Source organism: Stigmatopora argus, chromosome 1 (assembly GCF_051989625.1).
Source record: "Stigmatopora argus isolate UIUO_Sarg chromosome 1, RoL_Sarg_1.0, whole genome shotgun sequence".
Lineage (NCBI taxonomy): Eukaryota > Metazoa > Chordata > Actinopteri > Syngnathiformes > Syngnathidae > Stigmatopora > Stigmatopora argus.
This window is the reverse complement of record NC_135387.1, coordinates 1,021,838-1,044,000: the sequence shown is the minus strand read 5'-3', so window position 1 is coordinate 1,044,000 and position 22,163 is coordinate 1,021,838. Positions and strand designations below refer to the sequence as shown.

Below are 22,163 nucleotides of genomic sequence, written 5' to 3'. Positions count from 1 at the left end.
CATCAACCGGGCTTTCAAATCAAAGTTACGAGCGGCGTGGGAGCAGTGGATGATCGCTGGCGAACACAGCTTCACGAAAAGTGGCAGGCAGCGCCGGGCTTCTTACGCTACGATTTGTCAATGGATCGTTGCTGCCTGGGCGAACGTGTCTGCTTGCACGGTTGTTCGAGCTTTTGCCAAAGCCGGCATAATTTCTAAGGAGCCACATGGAAATTACGGTGACTCTGATAACGAAGAGAGGGGGGCTGCTATTTGGAAGGCTCGTTTGGGTAATTGTTTAATTCTGACACTGAAGATGAGGAGTTTGAGGGATTTGAAGGTGATGATGACTTGAGTACATTGTAAAATAGCTAAATAAAGTTCAACCAAACTCAGTTTTGCTTCCATTGCCTTTTTAAAACATGTTTTTAGCATGTGGGTGTAGCGAGGAAGAACTATATTTCCCAGCAGTTACTGCGCACCGGAACCCGGAAATAAGCTGCTTCCGGTAGCCAGCGCTATCGCCAGGCGCTTGGCGCCCCCGTGAGCGCTCCCGCTCGGCGCCGCTTGGTGGGGCTCGGCGCTCACAAAGGGCGCTCTGCATTATAAGGCGCCCTGTCTATTTTGGAGAACATTTTTGACTTTTTTTTACTTTTATGCGCGCCTTATAGGCGTGAAAATACGGTAAATTAATTTATAGCTTTATTACCTATTAAAAATGCTTACAAAACATATAGAAACATCCCAGATTAAACCCAATATGCCCCCATTTTTATTATATGTTTGTTATTCATTTCATGGCAAATACAAAAAGGGAGGGATATGTCCGTTGGCTCCTTTAATTTCACCCACATTTTCCTTACTCGCACGGCTGGTCTGAAAAAGAAAGAATAAAATCATTTTCGCCCAATTCGTTCTCGGAATTACCATGCTTCTTGAATTCACTGCTCCCCTCAGTACGTTTCATCAGCAGAGGATATAATTCATGCAATTTAGAATTTGTAGGGGCAATTGCAGTGGTTATAAGTCGGCTTAGCAAGGATCTTAAGCAGGGAATAAGACAACACCCACATAATGTCAAAGTCGTAGCAAAAATGGCTATTGAAATTACAACAGATAGGGCCAAACCTTTGTATGTACGAAGACCTTATCCCACCAATCTGTCAAGCGGATAATTCTACTCCAGGATGCTTTTTCATATTGCGGTTTAGGGTCTGCAGGCCATCGTTGGCCCTGGTGAGGGACCCAGTGGGGGACGTGTGGTTGAGTGCAACATTTTCAAACATTGCATACGCCCCCTGCTCCTTCAAGAAGCATTTCAACCGCTATGCGATCCTGGAACGCCATCAGACTAGTGGCTGCCAGTTGTATCTTTATCGCCACAAATCCCTGTTCAGTATAATTTCCAAGGTTTTGGACATTGTAATGCAGGTAATTTATCCTATCCACATTTTTGTTTTGGGGTACTTAAAAGAAAAAATAGACTCCCAACCTGCTGCAACCTGATTAGCCAACTTATACTGATCTGGTACGCCCCGGGGGATGCCAATCACATCTATGTATGTTGGATCTCCCTCTCTCCATGCCGCTCGACGCCGTCGGGAGGGACCCACCATCATACTGGATTTCAGTCAATTGTATCTCCTCCACTGTAGATGGAAAAACAGACACTGGTAAAAGCAGTGACCCCAAGGCACAAAGTCCTGCCGCGTTTCGGCAGGAGTCGTATAATTTATATCCACCACACCACCACCATAGGTCAGAACGTGGTATCAGGGTGTAGTCTGTTTTAGGACGTGAGCACACCACGTCTCATTTATCGCCTCCAGCTTCAAACCATGCCCTGTAAGGTTTAAGCAGGTAAAATGATCAAACACAACATGTGTTGAAAAGTTAGCTTTGTCCTTTGCTGCTCTTGGAACAGGGTATACATTATTTCATTTCTCACACTTTGGCTTACATCTTCTTTTATCATTATCTCCCTTACACGATCAGGGGTAATTTTCGTGGGTACTACTCTTAAGAGAGGTCGGGCCCCATACATGTTATACAGGTTTGATTTACAATAGCTGCATTTTCCATCAACAATAACCAATTATTTCTTACCGCCTCCCGTTTGGGAAATCCCTGTTGCGGAAATGAATTCATCATCCTTGGTCATCTCAGATTTCAATTTCACTATGGCGGATCCGGGTGTTTCCATCTCTGAAGGTTTTCCTTAGACATGGTCATTGTTGTTGAGACACAAATGTAAAATTTGTAAAAAGGGTAGGAAAAACGTCAGACAAGGATCTTTTCCACAAGTTAATTTGTCAGTCTGAATAATGATTTGTAATCCCCCACCGTATGGGTTAATTTTATCAAAGGCCCGATGGTTTTTGCACACGCGTGTGTCATCCAAGCTTGCAATCTTAACCATTTACTGCAACAAGGTTTCCCCAATCTCTGTTTTAGGACTGTTATGTACCACACATATGCTCTATAAAATCCATATGTATCCTTTGAAATGGTTATGTAGCTTTTGTAGCTTGAAATAAGGGGGAATTGCATCAAATGGTACGTTAGTTGTCTCAATTTGAGGCTGATTGTTTTGAGTAAGTATACATTGGAGCAAGGGAGAAAGGACACGTGGAAAGGCCGAAGACTTCTGCTGTACACGGTATTATAATTACAACTTGAAAATCAAATTCAAGAAAGAATATTGTCTTCCACCTAATTCTCGAGCTAACATGCTTTGCTTAATGTGTCGCCTTTATCCAAAGTAATCTTCTCCAAAGTTAGAGATGCTAGTTTGAAAGCACCAGTAGGATTTCCTGCTAATGGTAAACCTAGTCCATGGCGTGACCGGATGATTCGCCTAAAGACGTTTCGCCGACGGACGTTTGACAGCCGGACAGGTCGCCAAATGGACGTTCCACCGAACGTTCACTCGGCCGAATGAACGTTTGGACGAACGGAGGTTTCGTCGAAACGGGATTCGCGTGCTCGCCCCACCCCCGGATCGTGTGTGTACAAGTTTTTCAACCTCGGCCCGCGGGCCATATACGGCCCGTTAAGATTTTTAATCCGGCCCGCCGCCGGCATTGTCCAAATTATAGTAAAAATCAATGATCCATTTCACTTTGCCGCTCATCACTCTCAATTTATTAGTCTACCGTCAATGGCACCCGGGAATAAGCACTCTTGGGCGGGCATGTCAGCCCGGGATTAAGCACTCTTGGGCGGGCAGATGTATCAGAACCGAGCCGTGAAATGACAGCAATCGGGTCAAATCCATCCTAAAACAGCATTTAATGATTAAATACAAATACTGGAGCTATTTAGACATTAGAACTGAGCCCAGGGAAGTGAATTCGTTGTTAAAATGTCGCGATGATGTCGCGATAAGGCAAAAAACTCCATTCGCCAAACGGCTCAAATGCCTTTAATGATTAAATACAAATACTAGTATTGTATATACAAATACTAGTATTTGTATTTAATCATTAAACCCTGTTTTCGGCTGGATTTGACCGAAATTGAGAGCATTTTGAGCCGTTTGGCGAATGGCTCTGTTCTTAAAATGGCCGACAAGCGACGATGTCTAGCTCCGTTGCTTCACAATGCGCATTGAAATTCTAGTCTGTATACACGATACTTATGGGAATACCAAGCAAAAAAAAGAAGGAAGACGACGAAGAATATGTGAATTTCCTTTGTCTTCTTTTAAATAAAATACTATTATAAAATACAATACTAGTATTGTATATACAAATACTAGTAATTTATTTAATCATTAAACGCTGTTTTCGGCTGGATTTGACCGAATTTGAGAGCATTTTGAGCCGTTTGGCGAATGGACGTATATAGACGTTTTTTTTGCCTTATCGCGACATCATCGCAACATTCTGCTACATCTGCCCGCCCGAGAGTGCTTATTCCCGGGCTGACATGCCCTCCCAAGAGTGCTTATTCCCGGGCTGCCATTGACGGTAGACTAATAAATTGAGAGTGATGAGTGACAAAGGGAAATGAATCATTGATTTTTACTATAATTTGGACAACGCCGGCGGCGGGCCGGATTAAAAATCCTAACGGGTCGTGAATGGCCCGCGGGCCGAGGTTGAAAAACTTGTACACACATGATCCGGGGGCGGGGCGAGCGCGTGAATCCCGTTTCGGCGAAACCTCCATTCGGCGACCTGTCCGTCTGTCAAACGTCCGTCGGCGAAACGTCTTTAGGCGAATCATCCGAGTACCAGTCCATGGGTCACCAACTCGGGGCATCTCAGGAACTTATACAATTTGTTTTCTTCTTCCCTTCTCCAACACATCTAATTCAAATGATCAGGATCATTATCAGGCATTTGGAGATATTACTAAGGAGTTGATCATTTGATTCAGGTGATTCGTGGGCAGGGGGGCCCGAAGCAGGCAAACACACACAAGCTTGATGTGGCGTTTTCTGTTTATTGTGTGTTCCAGGGCCGGGCGAAGATACAAGTGGAGCAGCGTAGAGGAGTCGTTTTAGGTAGTGTGGAGATCCATAGCTGAGAGGTCCGTAGAGGGATCCAAGGTGAAGGTACAAAGTGCGTGATCGTGTGACAAAAACAAGATGTCAGAGATCAGGCAAGATGAACAAGTAGGGGACACAAGAAAGTATTAAACAGTAAAATATCCAGCGACTTGGTCAAGCTCTGAGTGGCTTAAATAGCTCTGTGATTGTGATGAGCCACACCTGGTGCTGGACCTCTGATTGGCTGAATGGCGAGTCCACTCACCTGTTTGGCCCTGGGCCTGACAGGAGTAATGGAAACCAGACCGGGTAGGTACCCTCATGTACGGAGTTGTTGACCACGGGTCAAATCTATGTAGAGTTGAAAATTACAAATGTTTGAGAGTGATTAAACTGAATAACTTTTTTACCACATGAAATGGAAAAATAAGTCAGATTAAATTGCCAGGCATTTGCTGTTTAAAAAAAAAGCAACAGGCGGCCCAGCGACCAAGTTGCTTCAACATTCGCGCCTTCAGTACATCACGTTTTTATATTCAGTATCCAAATAAATATTTTAAAAAAATGTCCAAATTCACATTGAATCTCGCAAGAAGAAGACACTTTCCTGTCTTCCGCTTGCCACTCAGAAAAATGGCTGAAAGCAGAGTTGATGTATGAATTGTTGTTTTTACATGATGTGCCCTAAACGAACCACGTGGCTGATTGGTCCGCCAGCGAATTTCTAGGTGCTTCCCGGAACACTTTTTTTCTGTCGTGACAGGAGTTATAAAACATCCACCCATTCATAAATCATGCTTTATATATTCTCTAATCCTTATAAAGCGTGATGTACGGATGGATGTTTGTGTGCACCTGGAAACTCGCTGGCGGAAATTCTCCCTAAAATGACGTTTGTAAATGACGTGGAAAGGCGTCTTGGGTCAGAGCGTCCAGCACCATTGTGTCTCGCCAAGTCTTTCCGTCATGACAGGGGGAAAAAAAGTGTTTCAGGGAGCAGGAATAGATAAAGCGTGATTTATGGATGGGTGGATGTTTTATGTTAACATTCTCACCCTATTTTTGTCCAAACCCTGCATTGTACAGAGTTGACTTTTTTATGGCGGCCAGAAACGGCTGTCGAATCCTAATAGATGAGTGATTGTATTTATTTACCTTCATAAGTATGTAATCTCAAGCTTTGAGCATTTTCAAGTATTATCGATGAGTATGCCTGACCAGAAATATGCAACAGGCTTGCTAGCTTCGGAGTTGACCGCCCTTTCTTAATGATGTCCATTTTTTTCTGGAAAAGTCCGTCTGGAAAATAGCTTTGAGAGCAAATCTGCAACAGTATCCATTTGTTTTTGCCTTTGTCAGCCATTGTGGGTGGAGTTTGCGATCTCTGGCTGCCTCACTATGGCTTTGGCCCGCCTACTAGCCAATCATCGTTGGTGAAAGCAATGACGTATCCCAGCCAGCAAAATGCCAATGGCTGCGAAAAAGTTTGTGGGGTTGCCAACTCGAAATCTGATTGATTAAAAGCAACAGTCTAGTTTAATGCAGCAGAGCCCGCAGAACTGATTGTAAAGGCTTTGAGGCAGATCTGATTTGGCAACAAATAATGGCTGAAATGTGATTGGTTAAATGCTTCAATATGAAATCACACATCTGGAAGCAGTGCAACCAGGGGGAAAAGCAATGAAAGGAAGCTAACAGACCATTTGGAATAATAAGTATTGATGGACAAAATATAATATGATTCAGATATTTCTTAGGCCAGCAGAGAAGGCCTTGAAGGCCCTGACGGCCCGCCACTGTTCAAATCTCTTTCTACTGTAGTTTGGCAATTAACATTTTATGCTTTTTCTATTTTCTTTTCTTCTGGCAACCATGGCTCCTAGTTTCTTACTGAAATTTCAACAGTTATGGGGAAAACATGTTTTGCTGATTTGTTTTAGTCAAGATTTCATCGCACTTCTTTTGTGACCTTAAACATATAAATTTGCTCAAGCATTGTATACAGGAGTAGATGTGATTTTGGTCATTTCCAAAACACCTTTTAAAATAATGCTGATGCATAGAAAACTAAAACGCAGATGATTCAGAGTACACAACATTGCAAAATTCTTACCACATACATCACATCAGACTGATTATGTTGTCTGGCCTATCCCTCCTACTTTCATCATGAGAATGTTGCTGCAAACACAATATTCACCTTTGAGGAGAACAAAGGTGAGGCTCCCTCAGTTTTTTTTTAATGTATTATTTATCCCCCTCTTTTCTTAATTATTCCTCTTCCTTGCATTACTTCTTTTTTGCTCCCTCATTTTTCCAGATGTCAGAATGACTGATGGTGACCAGTAGAAACAAATGTCCGGCATTATCACTCCAACAAATGGTCATAGCCTACTCGGGCTAGACCATGGACCAGACAGAAATCAATATTTCACCATTTAAAATATATCAAAACAGAATTTCTGAGCACGTATTGCCTTCAACACACTGCTCTCACGCCACACCTGCCATGCTGCAAACACTGAATCAGACACTTTGTAGTTCCAACTCGTAATCAATAAGCCAGCACCTTCACAGATCTTAACCACGGTCGTGTTGTAGTGGTGATGGATGATGAGGAAGGCCGCGATTTATTTTGTCAGGCCATTACGCCGGCAAATTCTGTCTACTTCATTCTGTGAGTGATCATTTTTCACACTTCATAAGAGGCAGAAATGGGTTACGATGTTGGTGAATGAGGAAGGGAGAGCCACGGAGGGATAAGAGAGAGTTTCTGCAGAGAAAGAGAAGAGAGCGATGAATCATGGGAAAGAGAAGGAAAGGAAAATAGGAAAAACAGCCTGTTAGCATTCAAGAAGAAACAAAGAGGAATCTAGTCTCTTTAGTACTACTGGATGATAAAACGATAATGGTAATTATCGTCAAATATTTTTGGGTCATCAATAAAAATAAAAATGTTCGATAAAAGTCCATAAATATAAGATATAATTACACCACCTGAACACCATAAAAAATGAGAATGCTGATGCAATATATTGGACATATTTCTAAATACAAGTACGTGGTACAATGTGCTGCCAATGTTTTATATTTTTTATTCAATATTCTTATATATGTACACATACACACTCTTTTGTTTGGAGCTACGTGCCTGACACTGAGAAAAAACAACACTAGAAGACTTATGTGAAATTCTAAGTGCCTTGGACAGACTAGAGGGCTTAGAGAACAATACCTGAAAATGCCATGGAACACACTTTTATTTCTAGTGATGAGTGCCAATAAGAACAATATTTTAATTTTAAATAATTTCCCATTATTTTAGGAAATATATATTCAAAATGATTTGCTGAGAACCTTAAATCAAAGATTAATCTCAACGTTTTCTATGCTGGTGTAAGTTTTCTGGAGTAGGATTTCTGGATTTACAATTTCATTACAGTACTGTTATAACAACTTTTCTCTATTTCTTCTGTCACGTACTGTTCTGCATGTTTTTGGCCGTGAATAAATGCCCTTGTTATACCTAAATGAATGTTATCTGTAACGGGCCGTATATGGCCCGCGGGCCGAGGATGAAAAACATGTACACACAGCGAAACGTCCGTTCCGCGAACTGTCCGTTCCGCGAACTGTCCGCTCCGCGAACTGTCCGCTCCGCGAACTGTCCGTTCCGCGAACTGTCCGTTCCGCGAACTGTCCGTTCCGCGAACTGTCCGTTCCGCGAACTGTCCGTTCCGCGAACTGTCCGTTCCGCGAACTGTCCGTCGGCCAAACGTCCGTCGGCCAAACGTCTTTCAGCGAATCGTCCGAGCACCGCTGGATAGGCTCCAGCACCCCCCGCGACCCTAGTGAGGATAAAGCAGTTCAGAAAATGAAGGCATTTTTAATGAATAAATCCACGATGTAGAGAATCCGCAAAAGTTGTAGCCGCGATATTTGAGGGATTACTGTAATGACAATAAAGGCATTCAATTCAATTCATTTAACCATCAAATACTTCAGCCTTGGCTTTAAAGGTATCTGGTGCAATCTAATGTTTGGAATGAGTATAATGTCTGGACCACAAATGTAAGCCAACCGACACTTTTTCAGTCTTATTTCAATGCATAAAAACATCGTCTTTGGGCCAATATGGTAGTTTACCAGGCTTAAATTGGTCAAGTTCATCCATTTTTTTTTTTGAGTAAATGTACAGTGGTACCTCTATTTCTAAAACTTTTTTAAGAATGTTATTTGAAATGTCCATTTTGGATGTAGAATTACCGATATTTCACACCTATAGGGCACACTTAAAAATCTAAAATTTTCTCTAAAATGGTCGACGCGCCCAATCGGTCGGTGCATCTTGTCTGTACACTAAACTAAATTTTTGTATGGCCCTGACCGCTTGAGTGCGTGGTTTTATTTCTTGCCGGCACGCTACTTGTTGCGATCAACCAGCGGACGTTCACCCTAAAAATAGCCTCCCTACACATTCCAAGCATTACAGTAAATCCATTCAAAACATCCCAGGGGAGTGGCAAGGCATTTGACATCCGTGTGCTCGCAGCACTTTTAACCCTCAAAAACACCTAATACTCAAAGAAACAGCATATTAGAGCTATATAGAGGAAATGCCTGACGTGAATGACAACAGAATGCAGCTTGGAAAATGGACAAAAGTCATGGATCAAATACAATTTAACAGCTTTGCTAACGGGAGTGATGAATGCCGGGTGGCCAACATAGTAGTTCGGGCAGGCAGCATCGCACGAGTTACGTGACGATTTGGAATGAATTGTCGCCGATATAACAGCGAGGAGAATCAAAGGCTTGATAGTGATGCATGTCGCGAGTTAAAATTGATTGTGGATGACTGGGCTCCAGTGTCGGCCAGCACTGTTGTTCGAGCTTTCGCCAAAGCTGGAATCAAGTTCCCGGAATACATAACTCTGACTAACAGTGGAACCTAGCATGTTGAACGCTCTTCATGTCAGAGTGTACCTTTTACCTCAATAAAGGACTATCAAACTTAGTTTTACTCGTGCTGTCTTTAAAAAAATCACGCTAGATCTAGCATAACATACACTAGCGGATAGCATAACATATGTTTGCGGATATCATAACATACGCTAGCCTAGTGTCAGGCTAGCGCCTTTTTCAAAGAAGCGCCCTATGTTTTGACAAAAAACAGAGCTGAGACTCCGCCTTATCAGACGGTGCGTGTTATAGGTGTGAAAATATAGTACATAGTTTGGTTTTTGTGAGTCTCCTTTGCCAAAGGAGATTATTGTTATTTTCTTCATTTCACATTGCACTTCAGTTTTGAATACAAATCTTTAAAAATATAGATTTCTGTTAAAATTTCAGCAGGTTCTATTATTTATTACTTTTTTGGTGTTTAGATGGAGTTGTATTAACTCTTATTGCACAACAGAATAAAAAACTTTCTTAAATCATTATTTTTTTCAAAGTAAGGTAATGTAATGACTTTCATAATTGAATAACGAGTAATGTATTCACTTATTCACAGAACATTGAAGTTTCAAGTTTGAAAAACAAAAGATGTAAGTTATCGTGACAATTATCGATATACTAGACCGATTTTCTTTTTATCGTGAAAACATTATTTTCATATAACCCAGGCCTACTTTTTAGTCACCTACAGTCCTCATATAATAATATTGTACAGTCATACCTCTACTTACGAATGCCTCTAGGTGTGAAATTTCCAGGTTACGAAAGCTTTTTATATGCAAATGATGCCTTGAGTTAAGAAAATTTTCCAAGTTACGAAAACCCCCGTCATTTTATTGTGAAAGTATTGTCGCGGATGCATTGATTCTTTAAAAGCTTACTCCACCATATACTGGGCTCTCATTGGCCGTCTCACAACAACCGTCCATTTTCTTTCACCCATTGTCTGCTTAAACTTAATTATGCTTGGGGAAGCTGTAGCCGACTGCCTCGACCTGACTTCGGTGGGTTAAATTGTGCTGCGGGGGACAGACGATGGGCCGTGTTGTCAGTAATAAGGACGTCGACAAGTTAATTGATCGAGCACCAAAACGGACCCGTGATTAAATGTGTTAGGTTCATCCAATTGTAGGTTTATCCTTAGGTTTTTCCAATTCAGCTTTCAATAAAAAAGGCATCTGTAGTCACATCTCACCATTTAATTCTTGCAGTCCCCTGGACGCGTGTCGCAGTCCCCTGGACGCGAGTCTCATTTAAAAAAATGGACCTCACGTGCAATGCCCCTTCGCGCATTTGGAACCCGTCAACAAACGCAGACATTCACGTGGACTTACCAGATATGACCCCAGATGTCTCTTTCAGAGGGTTAGTCGTCGAAACCGTCGAGAACCCAGGCGCTCCTTCGAGTTATCCAGCCCGGAAAAGGGTATTTAAGCGCCGTGCACGGTCTTTCCAGATATCGAACGGGAGCGACCTGGATTCTGCTTCGGTATCTTGACCACAGGCTCGAAGGACCAAATGTTAGGTTCATCCAATAGTAGGTTTATTCCTTAGGTATTCCCAATTCAGCTTTCAATAAAAAAGGCATCTGTAGTCACATCACATTTAATTCTTGCAAGAAGAGAATACATCCGGCAGCTCGCCCCCACAAGATTATTCTAAAGAGCGGCATTATGTCCTGCCCATTTAAGGCTTCAAATCAAAACAATTACAAGGTTATCGATTCCATTTGCGTAAGCAAGAAACAAAACAATTCCATAATCAAGCAAACCAAGCGTCAACCTAGCGTCACAAATTAAAACAATATGCGAGTAATCGATCCAATTGCGTAAGCAAGAAACAAAACAATTCCATATCAAGCGTCACAAAGGAAAAACAATATACAAGTTGATTGATAGCCATCCGTTGAGCCAACAACAATTTAAGCGTCCTTCACCGATCTTCATTGCGAACTTGCATCTGGGGGAAAGGGTTGAGGTGTATCTTCCAGTACTCAGTCCTCGGAGCAAGAACTTAGTGTATTGTTTTATGTCCTTGCGTACTTGTATCTCTCGCTGGTCCCAGCTGTCCTGGAGAGCGACCTTGGCGTAAGCGTTAGCTTCACATATTAATTCAACTCTAACATAAAAGCGATCAACACATATATATATTGTTTAATATAGTTACACATTTAGGATGAGCAAATATATTGATTAATATAGTAAGCATGTATATTATAAGGCTCTATATTCATTGCAAACACATTTATAATAATGATTACCCCAACAAAATGCAACTCTCAGCAATACACGAGGAATTCAACGAGAAGGCAACCGAGGAGGAGGCAGCCACCATTGCAACTAGACAAATCAGAAGAAGAAAAAAACGAGCGGGAAAAGAACTTTCCGACTTTATGGAAAAAACATCCTGAAAAAGTGTTTACGAGTCGTACCCTCTTTGATGACGTTTGTATTATGCATTTTAGAAACATTATTAAAAGTCCTCAAAGGCAATTGTCATTGTAGTTTTTTTCCAAAATGTTCGTCATCCTGCACTGCAGAAGCAGGTAAGAACCAGCAGTGATTTATAAAATGGGTGTAAAGTAAATTTCAAAGAAATCACAAAACGTTAATGGTTGTTGTTGATTAATGTTGTTGTTTGAATTCTTAATACTGTGTTATTAAATGTGTGTTCATGTTTGTGTGCTATTTCTATGTTGCATCCCGGTAGCTTTCTCTTGTTCCCATGTGTTCTAACATGGGTTTGTATATATACAGTTGTGGTCAAAAGTTTACATACACTTGTGAAGAACATAATGTCATGGCTCTCTTGAGTTTCCAGTTATTTCTACAACTCTTATTTTTCTCTGATAGAGTGATTGGAACAGATACCTCTTTGTCACAAAAACATTTATGAAGTTTGGTTCTTTTATGACTTTATTATGGGTTAACAGAAAAAGTGATCAAATCTGCTGGGTCAAAATATACATACAGCAACACGAATTAGCAATTTTGGTGACTTAGAAAGTTGTGTCAGTGAAATGAGCTTCATAGCATGGCCTCTTAACTTCTTGAGTGATTATGAGTGACTACAGCTGGTGACTTCTCTGATGCCATTTAAATAGGGCTCATTTGATGTAAACGCCCACAAACGCTACAATGGGAAAGTCAAAGGAGCTTAGCATGGATCTGAAAAGCGAATCCTTGACTTTAACAAGTCAGGAAAGTCACTTGGAGCCATTTCAAAGCAGCTGCAGGTTCCAAGAGCAACAGTGCAAACAATTGTTTGTAAGTATAAAATGCATGGCACTGTTTTGTCACTGCCACGATCAGGAAGGGAAATGCAAGCTATCACCTGCTGCTGAGAGAAAATTGGTCAGGAGGGTGAAGATTCAACCGAGAATCACCAAAAATCAGATCTGCCAAGAATTAGAAGCTGCTGGAACACAGGTGTCAGTGTCCACAGTCAAGCATGTTTTGCATCTCCATGGACTGAGAGGCTGCCGTGCAAGAGGGAAGCCCTAGCTCCAAAAGCGGCACCTTAAGGCTCGACCTAAGTTTGCTGCTGATCACATGGACAAAGATAAGACCTTCTGGAGGAAAGTTAAAAGGATAAAAAAAACACATGAACTAATCATTTTATGTATTGTTCGAAAGTGACAACTATTGCAGTAATACGAATCATCGAAAAAAATGGAGATATTTCTACATTAGAACAAATCTGGCCGCCACAACATTTTAAACTTCAGTCATTAAAAAAAATCATCAAGTTCTCATCAAGATAGACTTATTTCTTTTTTCACATTGAATAATTTCATATTTTCCATTTACAAAGACAGGCATATTAACTTCCTTATGATATTGTCCCTAATATGTGCTTTTGATCTCAGGAATTCCACGTGCGATGATTTGTCTAAAGATTTTCCCTTTATAGTAAAAAAAATGTACTCCCTATTAAATCCATGAAAATGGAGGTGGAAATTGTGAATCAGGGGGCGGCTTATACGTGAGAAATTGTAAATTTCAACAACTTTAAGGCAATTTTAAGGGTGCAGCATATAAGCCCGGTGTCAGGCCCCAGACTAGACTGGTGGCTGGTTGCGCCTGTCACCCTATCACAGCCCCAGCCCCTAATGACTCGAGTGCTGCCTGGTGTGAGTCATTAGCCAGCAATGAGTATTTAAAGCCACCAGGAACATGACCATGCCACTGGATCGTCTTAACAGTTCACGGTTAGGTACCCTCTCACGTTTTCTCCTTGCCTGCCTTATTGATATACGACCTCTTGTTTGCTCCCAGGATTCCGACCACGCTCTGCCCCACAACCACGGATCCCGGACCACGGACAACGACTTCGCCTTCGACCCTGTACCCTCCACACGGACTTCACGGCTACCGACCTTCCTGCTACGGCTAACGATCCACCACCGCTATCCCCTCTTGTGCTCGCCCGCCTCGCGGACGATCCTAATAAAGATTTGAAGGAACCAGACTCGCAAACTCGCCTGTTTTGGGGTCCTCCCTCCCAGATCGTAACACGGGGTGCTTATATGCGAATACGGTAGTTTCTTTTTGTGAGTCTGCTTGCCAATGGTGATGATGTCTTTGGTTTATTTTTATTGTTATTTTCTTTATTTCACTTTGCATAGCCGCTTTGAAGGCACATTTATAAAATAAAGATGCCTGTTAAAATATGTATTACTTTTCTTAGTGTTCACGACAGGATAACCAAAACACTTTAAAATGATCGTATTTTATATTTTTATTTTTAAACAAGGTAATGTTGTTATTTTAATAAATGGATAGCAAACTTGGAAGTTTCAAATTTGAAAGACAATAGATGTGACCATTATCGTGATAATTATCGATATTGACTGATTCATATAACATTTGTTAGACTTAACGTTTTAGCTTCTGACTCCAATTCCTAAATCTGTCTTCTCCCGTCTAACAATGGTGCGTGTTCAGCATCAGCGGAAGGAGACTGGGGTTTAACGGGTTAATCCACAGATGATTTATTCCTGATATTGATCCTTACAGAGCTCCGTGTCCCCCTCCCAAATCTAAACCAGCTGAGCGTCGCCGTGCATCAGTGTAGGATGAGGAAGACAAAAGTCCAAACCCGAGTTTGCCCAGTTATAGTAATACAAAAATGAACATTCATTTGCTGATTCTAATGAAATGTGGACTGTCCCACGACGGTCTTGAGGGGTCTCCCCCCTGGAGTCTGCTGGCCCGGGAATCCACATCTGTCCTCGGTCTCCTTCTCCGCTGGAATCCACATTCGTCCTTTGAAGTCCACCTCATCTGCTTGGCACCTTGACTCTACTGTCCCTTGGAGCCCACCATCTGTCTTCTTATCAACATGTAACCAACCTCAAAGTAGAAACTCAGACAGAGACCTTTTGTTCATTGTAATCGAGTTAAGCACAATAGTTTTAATCCTACAGTGGTAATATATCAAAATGAAACCGCTACAATAAAATGAATGAGTAAAATATGTCATATTCTTCACATTGTATAAGTGTGTTTCTGTTCACAATAACTCCAAGACAAATAACTCAATCTTGTAGAATCTTGAAGAATCTTCCGATCGCTGCCAGCCTCTCTCAATCTAAATGGATTGGAGATATACCGCTGTCTATGGAATCCAAAATGTTCAATATTTATGTGGGTTGGCCAGCATAATCACCAAACATAACTACAATGTGGTCAGCAACAAAGTTTAATTTGACACCTGATCTAAACGAAGGTAAAAAGAATACACACCTGTATGTGTCAATGCGTAGACGTGTGCAACTAAGTCAGTCAGGGGGGACATTTTTTTCTTTTTCTCCTCACTGAAAGCATCCTATCCCCATAAAACACACGAGCAAAATAACCGTGAGCAAATCAAACATATTGTGTTCACAACAACAAACTAGTAAATTAGTTGAGCTACAGTGCTTCCACTCTGTAGAATATGCTTCATTTCAAATTCTGTGTATCTAATAGGGGAGTTCCAGAAAATGTATCCCATGTTCTCCATTAAGCAGGCTGCTTACCTTCCTTTATTCTGGCATTTTGGTCTGGCTCTCAATGTCATCACAGTGCTTGGATTGAATCCCCACTGCCTTGGAAAACAAGTAACAGCTTCCGCCGGTGCATCCCTCGGTAATAGTCTCGGCCCATATGTTGTCCCTCACCTGCTGATAGCCGAGGATTATGAACTACACAGCCTTATTAAAACCGGATTTGTTGACCCTACCGCCTGCATGCCGTGACTAACAAAAACAGTATCACTGGTCTGTTGACAGACAGGGCGAGCAATTTGCTCGAGTCTCATACCGCTGACACTTTGAATGAATGGAACATATTTTCTGAATAACCGTATGCACCTCTTTCTTCCGAAATTAATTGGTTGCCGAACTTCTTTCCTAACTTGGATATTTTGTAAACAAAGCAGTATTTTATATGGAAATTTTCTAATTCATTCACAGGTCCTAAAAAAAAAACCTACCGATTTTACTTTTAAAATGTATCAAAGTGTCCCAATTCTGTATGAAAGATCTGAGAAACAGACAGAAATGACAGAACATGATGAGAAAATGATTTAATAATGCATTAAAATGAATAACAAGCATGTAAAAACAGTTTCTATTCGTGCAGGTGCATAAATGAAGGAAAAGGGTAACGTTAGGCAACACACAAAGTACACAAACACATGCACATAAACATATCTAAATAACTTCAAATTATGAATTCAAAGCAACTTAGTAATAAATGGCTGCTTTTATGAAATAATCAACTCCGTCACTATGTCCTGCAATTTCTTCCTCCTATATCCAAAAAGTAACAGTCTCTCCATCCTGTCCTTCAGTACAGCGAGGCCATGCCAAGGAGTCGTCACTTTTAATGCTTCGTTCTCAGTGTTCCCTCTAAGCTGCGCGCGTGCGCAATTGCGCACTACTCTCGTCTTCTCTGCGCAGCAGCAATCATATGGCGCGCAGTAAAAAAAAAAATCGGATTTTTTTTTCTTTTTTTTTTTTTTTTCTTTTTTTTTTTTTTTTACCCCTTTCCCCATGATGGCGACGTTTAAGCGGCAGCCAGTGGCAGTAGCTCTGTCCACTTATGTTTTTCGTGTTTTACAGCATGTTTTACATGAAAAATTAGAGGGAACATTGACATGCACCTGCTTGTGGCAGGTGTGATACTGGTGTGCCCATAGCGAGCAATGATGATGTCGTGACCGGATGATTCGCCTAAAGACGTTTCGCTGACGGACGTTTGACAGACGGACAGGTCGCTGAATGGACGTTCCGCCGAACGTTCATTCGGCGACCTGCCCGTCTGTCAAACGTCCGTCGGCGAAACGTCTTTAGGCGAATCATCCGAGTACCGATGATGTCGCTCACACTGGTACTCAGTGCGCTCAGGGAGGTTGACTTTCTGCTCAGACCAACGAAAAATTAGAGGGAACATTGTTCCTTCTACTTCATTATCATAACAAAAAATATGCAAAGTTGTTTTTGTGAGTCCGCCAATGAGAGGCCAGCTGAGTCTAGAGACGGTGTCAAACAGGACGCAATGAAACATACAGGAAAATTATTGACATTTTGGAGGATTTCAGAACGTGGATCTTTTTTAGAACAGTAATTTGCAAATGAATGGGTTTCCTAACCTGAAAATTTGAGTGTAGAAGCATTATTAAGTATAGAGGTACCACTGTATTTGTTTTGTTGAATATCACAAGGTACATATGAGAAAATTTTGCTGAACAGCAATTGGCCACATGACTGACTTTGGTACATTTTCAGGGTTTTTGAATTGCTGCCATTTGGGGAGAAAATACCCAAAAAATGAATCCCTATTTATGGGAACAAAATGTTTATTTTAAAGTCAATCTGTAATTAAAGGACAAAATTGCTTGCGTTTGTCATGTGATTCATTGCGTTCCTCTTCTTCAATCATCGAAAAGGCATGCAAGCTTTTCGACAGATTTAAAAAAAATATTATTTGACTTGGGCGGCCCGGCGCTTAAGTGCTCTGGGGTCCTGGGTTCAAATCCAGGTGGGACTACCTGTGTGGACTTTGCGTGTCCTCCCCGGACCTGCCAGGTACTCCGGTTTCCTCCCACATTAAAAAAACATGCATGGTAGGCTAATTGGACACTCTTTTGGCCGTAGGTATGAGTGTCAATGAATGGTTGTCCATTTCCTCGTGGCTGACCTCCAATTCAAATCAAATCAAATCAAAAGCCTTTATTGTCATCATACACCGCTGCATATAACGAAATTGGTGTTGCTACTCCACAAAGTGCGTTTTCCCAGTAAAAAAACACATAAATAGTAATTTAAAAGTATAGAAGTCACATCCCGGCTAGGTAAATTCTAAAAAATTGCACAATCTAAGATATTGCACATTGTTATTGCACACCCCGAAGTTATTTCACAGAAGGCATTGTGTGTCGTGCTAACACAAGTTCAAAGTCCTGATGGCTGTGGGAAAAAAACTGTCCTTAAGTCTCTTTGACGCTACAGGTCTCACAAAGTACGGACAAATAGGCTTAAGGACAATTTTTTTCCCACATCCATCAGGACTCCAAACTTGCGGCAGCACGACACACAATCCCTTCTGTGTAATAAATTCGGGGTGATGTAACATGAAAAGACGTTGGGCGGTGATCTGCCTCCCACTAGCTGACTGAAGGTAAGTGAAGGAGACAGTGAGAAGTATTTGATCCGCTCGGGGATGATGCGATGTATCCATCACGGCAGAAGGCAAACGAGTCTGAAATTTCATCACTTATTTGGGCCTTTTGGCGGGAAAGCGCACCTTATGGAGAAGCACTACCAATTTCGTCATACGCAGAGTGGGTATGATGACAATTAGGCTTTTGACACAGCCTATGTCCGATTATCATTATTATTATATTATTATTTGTCCGTGTTTTGTGAGACCTGTAGCGTCTGCCAGAGGGCAGCAGCTGGAACAGGTTGTGACCAGGGTGGTATTTGTCCCTGACAATGTTCCTGGCTCTGCTGAGGTAGCGAGGGCTGGCAATGTCATCCAGTGAGGGCAGAGAGCGGCCGATGATCTTTTGGGCAGTGTTGATCACTCTCTGCATGGCCTTTCTGTCTGCTGCCGTGATTCCAGCGTACCACACTGTAATGCAGTATGCCAGAATGCTCTCCACAGTGGCTCTATAGAAGGTTACCAGAAGCTTAGTGTCCAAGTTGTTTCTCCTGAGTACCCTCAGGAAATGTTTCTGGGCCTTCTTCACCACTGCCATGGTGTTGGTAGACCAGGAGAGCTTGTCTGTGACGTGGACCCCCAGGAATTTGAAGGACTGGACCCTGTCTACGCATACTCCATTTATGAGGAGTGGGTCCAGATCTGTGCTGCGTTTGCGAAATTTCAGGATTATTTCTTTAGTTTTTGTGGTGTTTAGTGTGAGATTGTTCACCAAACACCATGAAGACAGTTTGTTGACCTCATCTCTGTAAGCAGACTCATCCCCCTTGAGATGAGTCCGACCACAGTGGTGTCATCGGCAAATTTGATGATGGAGTTAGACTGCTGGGTCGGTGTACAGTCGTATGTGAACAGGGAGTACAGAAGAGGACTCAGTACACAGCCTTGATGGGAACCAGTGCTCAGTGTAATGGAGGTAGAGAGGTGGGGACCAAGTCTAACAGTTTGTGGATGGTTGGTTAAGAAGTTCTTAATCCAGTAGCAGATGGAAGAGGATAGTCCTAGGTGGGAGAGTTTGTCAGTCATAATGTCCGGTATTATAGTGTTGAAGGCTGAGCTATAGTCATTGAAAAGCATCCTCACGTAGTTCCCATGGTGCTCCAGGTGCCTCAGTGCTGTGTGTAGAGCTACGACGATGGCGTCCTCAGTGGACCTATTTCCTCTATAGGCAAACTGGTGAAGGTCAACTGAGGGAGGGATTGTATCCCTGTTATCTTTTGTAAATATTCCCCAATTTCCACCCGACACCGATGTTTTCTTTCCCCTTCATTGGAGGTTCCACCATAATGTCTCACTGGTGTCCTGTATTTTGTCTAGATTTGTTCCCCATCGTAACACGGTGTCAGTCCTACGGTTTCATTCTTTTTTTTAAATTAATGAAGAATTTTACTCATTCCAATTGTGCTAAGGTTTATTATTACCATCACTAAAATTATTATTTTTTTCTTATACTCTGGATGCAAATTGCTGAGAAATAAACACAAAATAGAATCTACGTAATGTAAATTGAAACTAAATATAGTCATTAGATTTGTTTGTTGTTTTATAATTACCTGTGCACGCTGCAGACTGCCGGCCTAGTCCCATTTAGAGGCAGTGCACAACCACATTATAGATAGATGCCTTCCATGTATTCACCACTGTCATCAGCTGGCCTAGCCTCACAAACCACCAGTAGGGGATGCAAAAGCATTATTGTTTTAAACGGGCCAAACAAAAAGTCTTATGCGTAGAGACAATTATTTTCATTGTATTTACAAACACATTAACACACACATTTTTATACTCCCCCCGAAAAAAGTTAACATGTTTGAATGGTAAAAAAAATGAATTGATGCAATCACCTTTTATTCCTGTAAATTCCACTTTTTCTGCCATTGAGATTTTAAATATTTTGTGCAGGCAAAATTATGGCAAACCATTATGTATTTTAAAAAAATGGGATGCACTTTAAAAATAGCTCAAAGTAACAATATATAGCATATAGAGGTTAGGCCGAGTGGTTAGCGCGTCGACCTCACAGATCTGGGGTCGAGGGATCTAACCCAGGTCAGTGACTGTGTGGAGTTTGCATGTTCTCCCTGGGCTTGCCTGGATTTTCTCCGGGTACTCCAGTTTCCTCCTTCATTCCAGAGTAGACTGGTTGAACACTCTAAGTTGCCCGGGAGTATGAGTGTGGGCGTGGATGGTTGTCTGTCTCCTTGTGCCCTGCAATTGGCATCCCACCAATTCAGAGTGTCCCCTACCTGGTACCCGTAGTTAGCTGGGATAGTCTCTGGCACCCCCTGCACCCTTGTGATGATAAGTGGTACAAAAAATTAATGAATGAATTATGCCATGTGTTAGAAAACTGCAGATACAGGAGACCATAAATGGAGAGGATGAGACGTACTATACAGCAAATCAGTCAACCATGAACTAATATTAACAATACAGAAAAAAACTATATATAGCCATATGCAAACCAAACATGAAAATTGAAAATCTGGAGAAAAAAAAAAAACACAATTATAGGTAAATTAGAAATGCTGGTTACATTAAGAGTGGCGAGGTAAACAAGTCTTTAGCACGTCGACCTCACAGTTCTGGGATTGAGGGTTCAATCTCAGGTCCTCCCCGGGCTTGTTTGGGTTTTCTCTGGGTTTGTCTCCTTGTGCCCCGCCTCTGGCCCGAAGTCAGCTGGGATAGGCTCGAGAACCCCCCGATAAAGCGGTTCAGAAAATGAGATGAGATTAGATAAAATAAATGTATTATCACAACTAATATATATATATATATATATATATATATATATATATATATATATATATATATATATATATATATATATATATATATATATATATATATATATATATATATATATATATATATATAGACTATGTTTGCTTAAGCTTTAAAAAAAAAAACTTATTGAACTCGTTGCTGCTACTGACGGTGCTAGATGTCCAATCCACTTTCACTCAGTGTCACTAAACGATGACCATCCATGTTTGATTCTGTTGCCCTCAATGGCAGGCAATGAGGTAATATAAATAAATATTCTCTTCCTTTTACTCTTTTTTAAACTCAGTTTCTTTTTTCGTTCGCTTTTTATTTTATTTAAATAAAAAAATAAAAACATAAATAAAACAGTTTTCTTTTAGTTATTTACATTTTTACTTTACAATTTGATCAGGCCACTCGATAGTGAAGTGTTTCTTTTGCCTGTTTTTTGTGTGGTCAGTCTGGCTTCGATTCACACTTGTGGCGGTGTGATTGTGAGCGTGAGTGGGTGTCTGTTTATTGTGCCCTGCGATTGGCTGGCAACCAATTCAGTTCAACCACCCCCCTTCTCCCTGTAGTTGCCTCGGATAAGCTTCAACACCCTCTCGCTTGCCTTGTGAGGATAAGCGGTATGCGAGATGAATGAACAGAGATATAATCAATAAAAAGATATACTAAATGTGCCATTATTCTCTTTTTAAAATATTTTATTGTAATAAAAAACAAAAAGGGGGAATTTGATACATTTTATTTGTTATCAATTCTTATTTTTTGGGAGCCAAAACCAGTGTCTATTTCTGTTTTTGTTCATTTTATTCATTCATTCATTTTCTCACACTCATGCCTAGTGGTAATTTAGAGAGTCCATTCAGCCTACCATGCATGTTTTTTTCGGAATGTGGGAGGAACGCGGAGTTCCCGGAGAAAACCCACACAGGCCCAGGGTAAACATGTAAACTCCACACAGGTGGACCTGGATTTGAACCCAGGACTGTGAGGCTGACGCGCTAACCACTCAATACACCGGGTTGCCTTGTTCATTTTAACGTTGTTTTTATTAACATTATAGTAATGTATAATTTTATTATTCATAAGAATAAACGAATAAACAATAATTTAAATTTTATATTTGATTATATCATCATCAATAATAGCGCCTCGTGGTGTAGAGGTGAATTGCCTGACTTCGGTGCAGATAGGTGCGGTCTCGATTCCCGCTGGTGGCAGTATGATTGTGAGTGCGGATGGTTGTT

The 22,163-nt window shown here is 41.3% G+C and overlaps 1 long non-coding RNA gene across 1 annotated transcript; it reads right to left on the bottom strand.

The window, feature by feature from the left end:
- Positions 1 to 11,022: 11,022 nt before the first annotated feature.
- LOC144082021 (uncharacterized) lies at positions 11,023 to 15,730 on the bottom strand. The gene is made up of 2 exons (XR_013303188.1): positions 15,456 to 15,730; positions 11,023 to 15,262 (listed from the first exon to the last, which is right to left on the bottom strand). It is a non-coding gene; the product is annotated as an uncharacterized LOC144082021 (long non-coding RNA).
- Between the last annotated feature and the right edge of the window lie 6,433 nt (positions 15,731 to 22,163).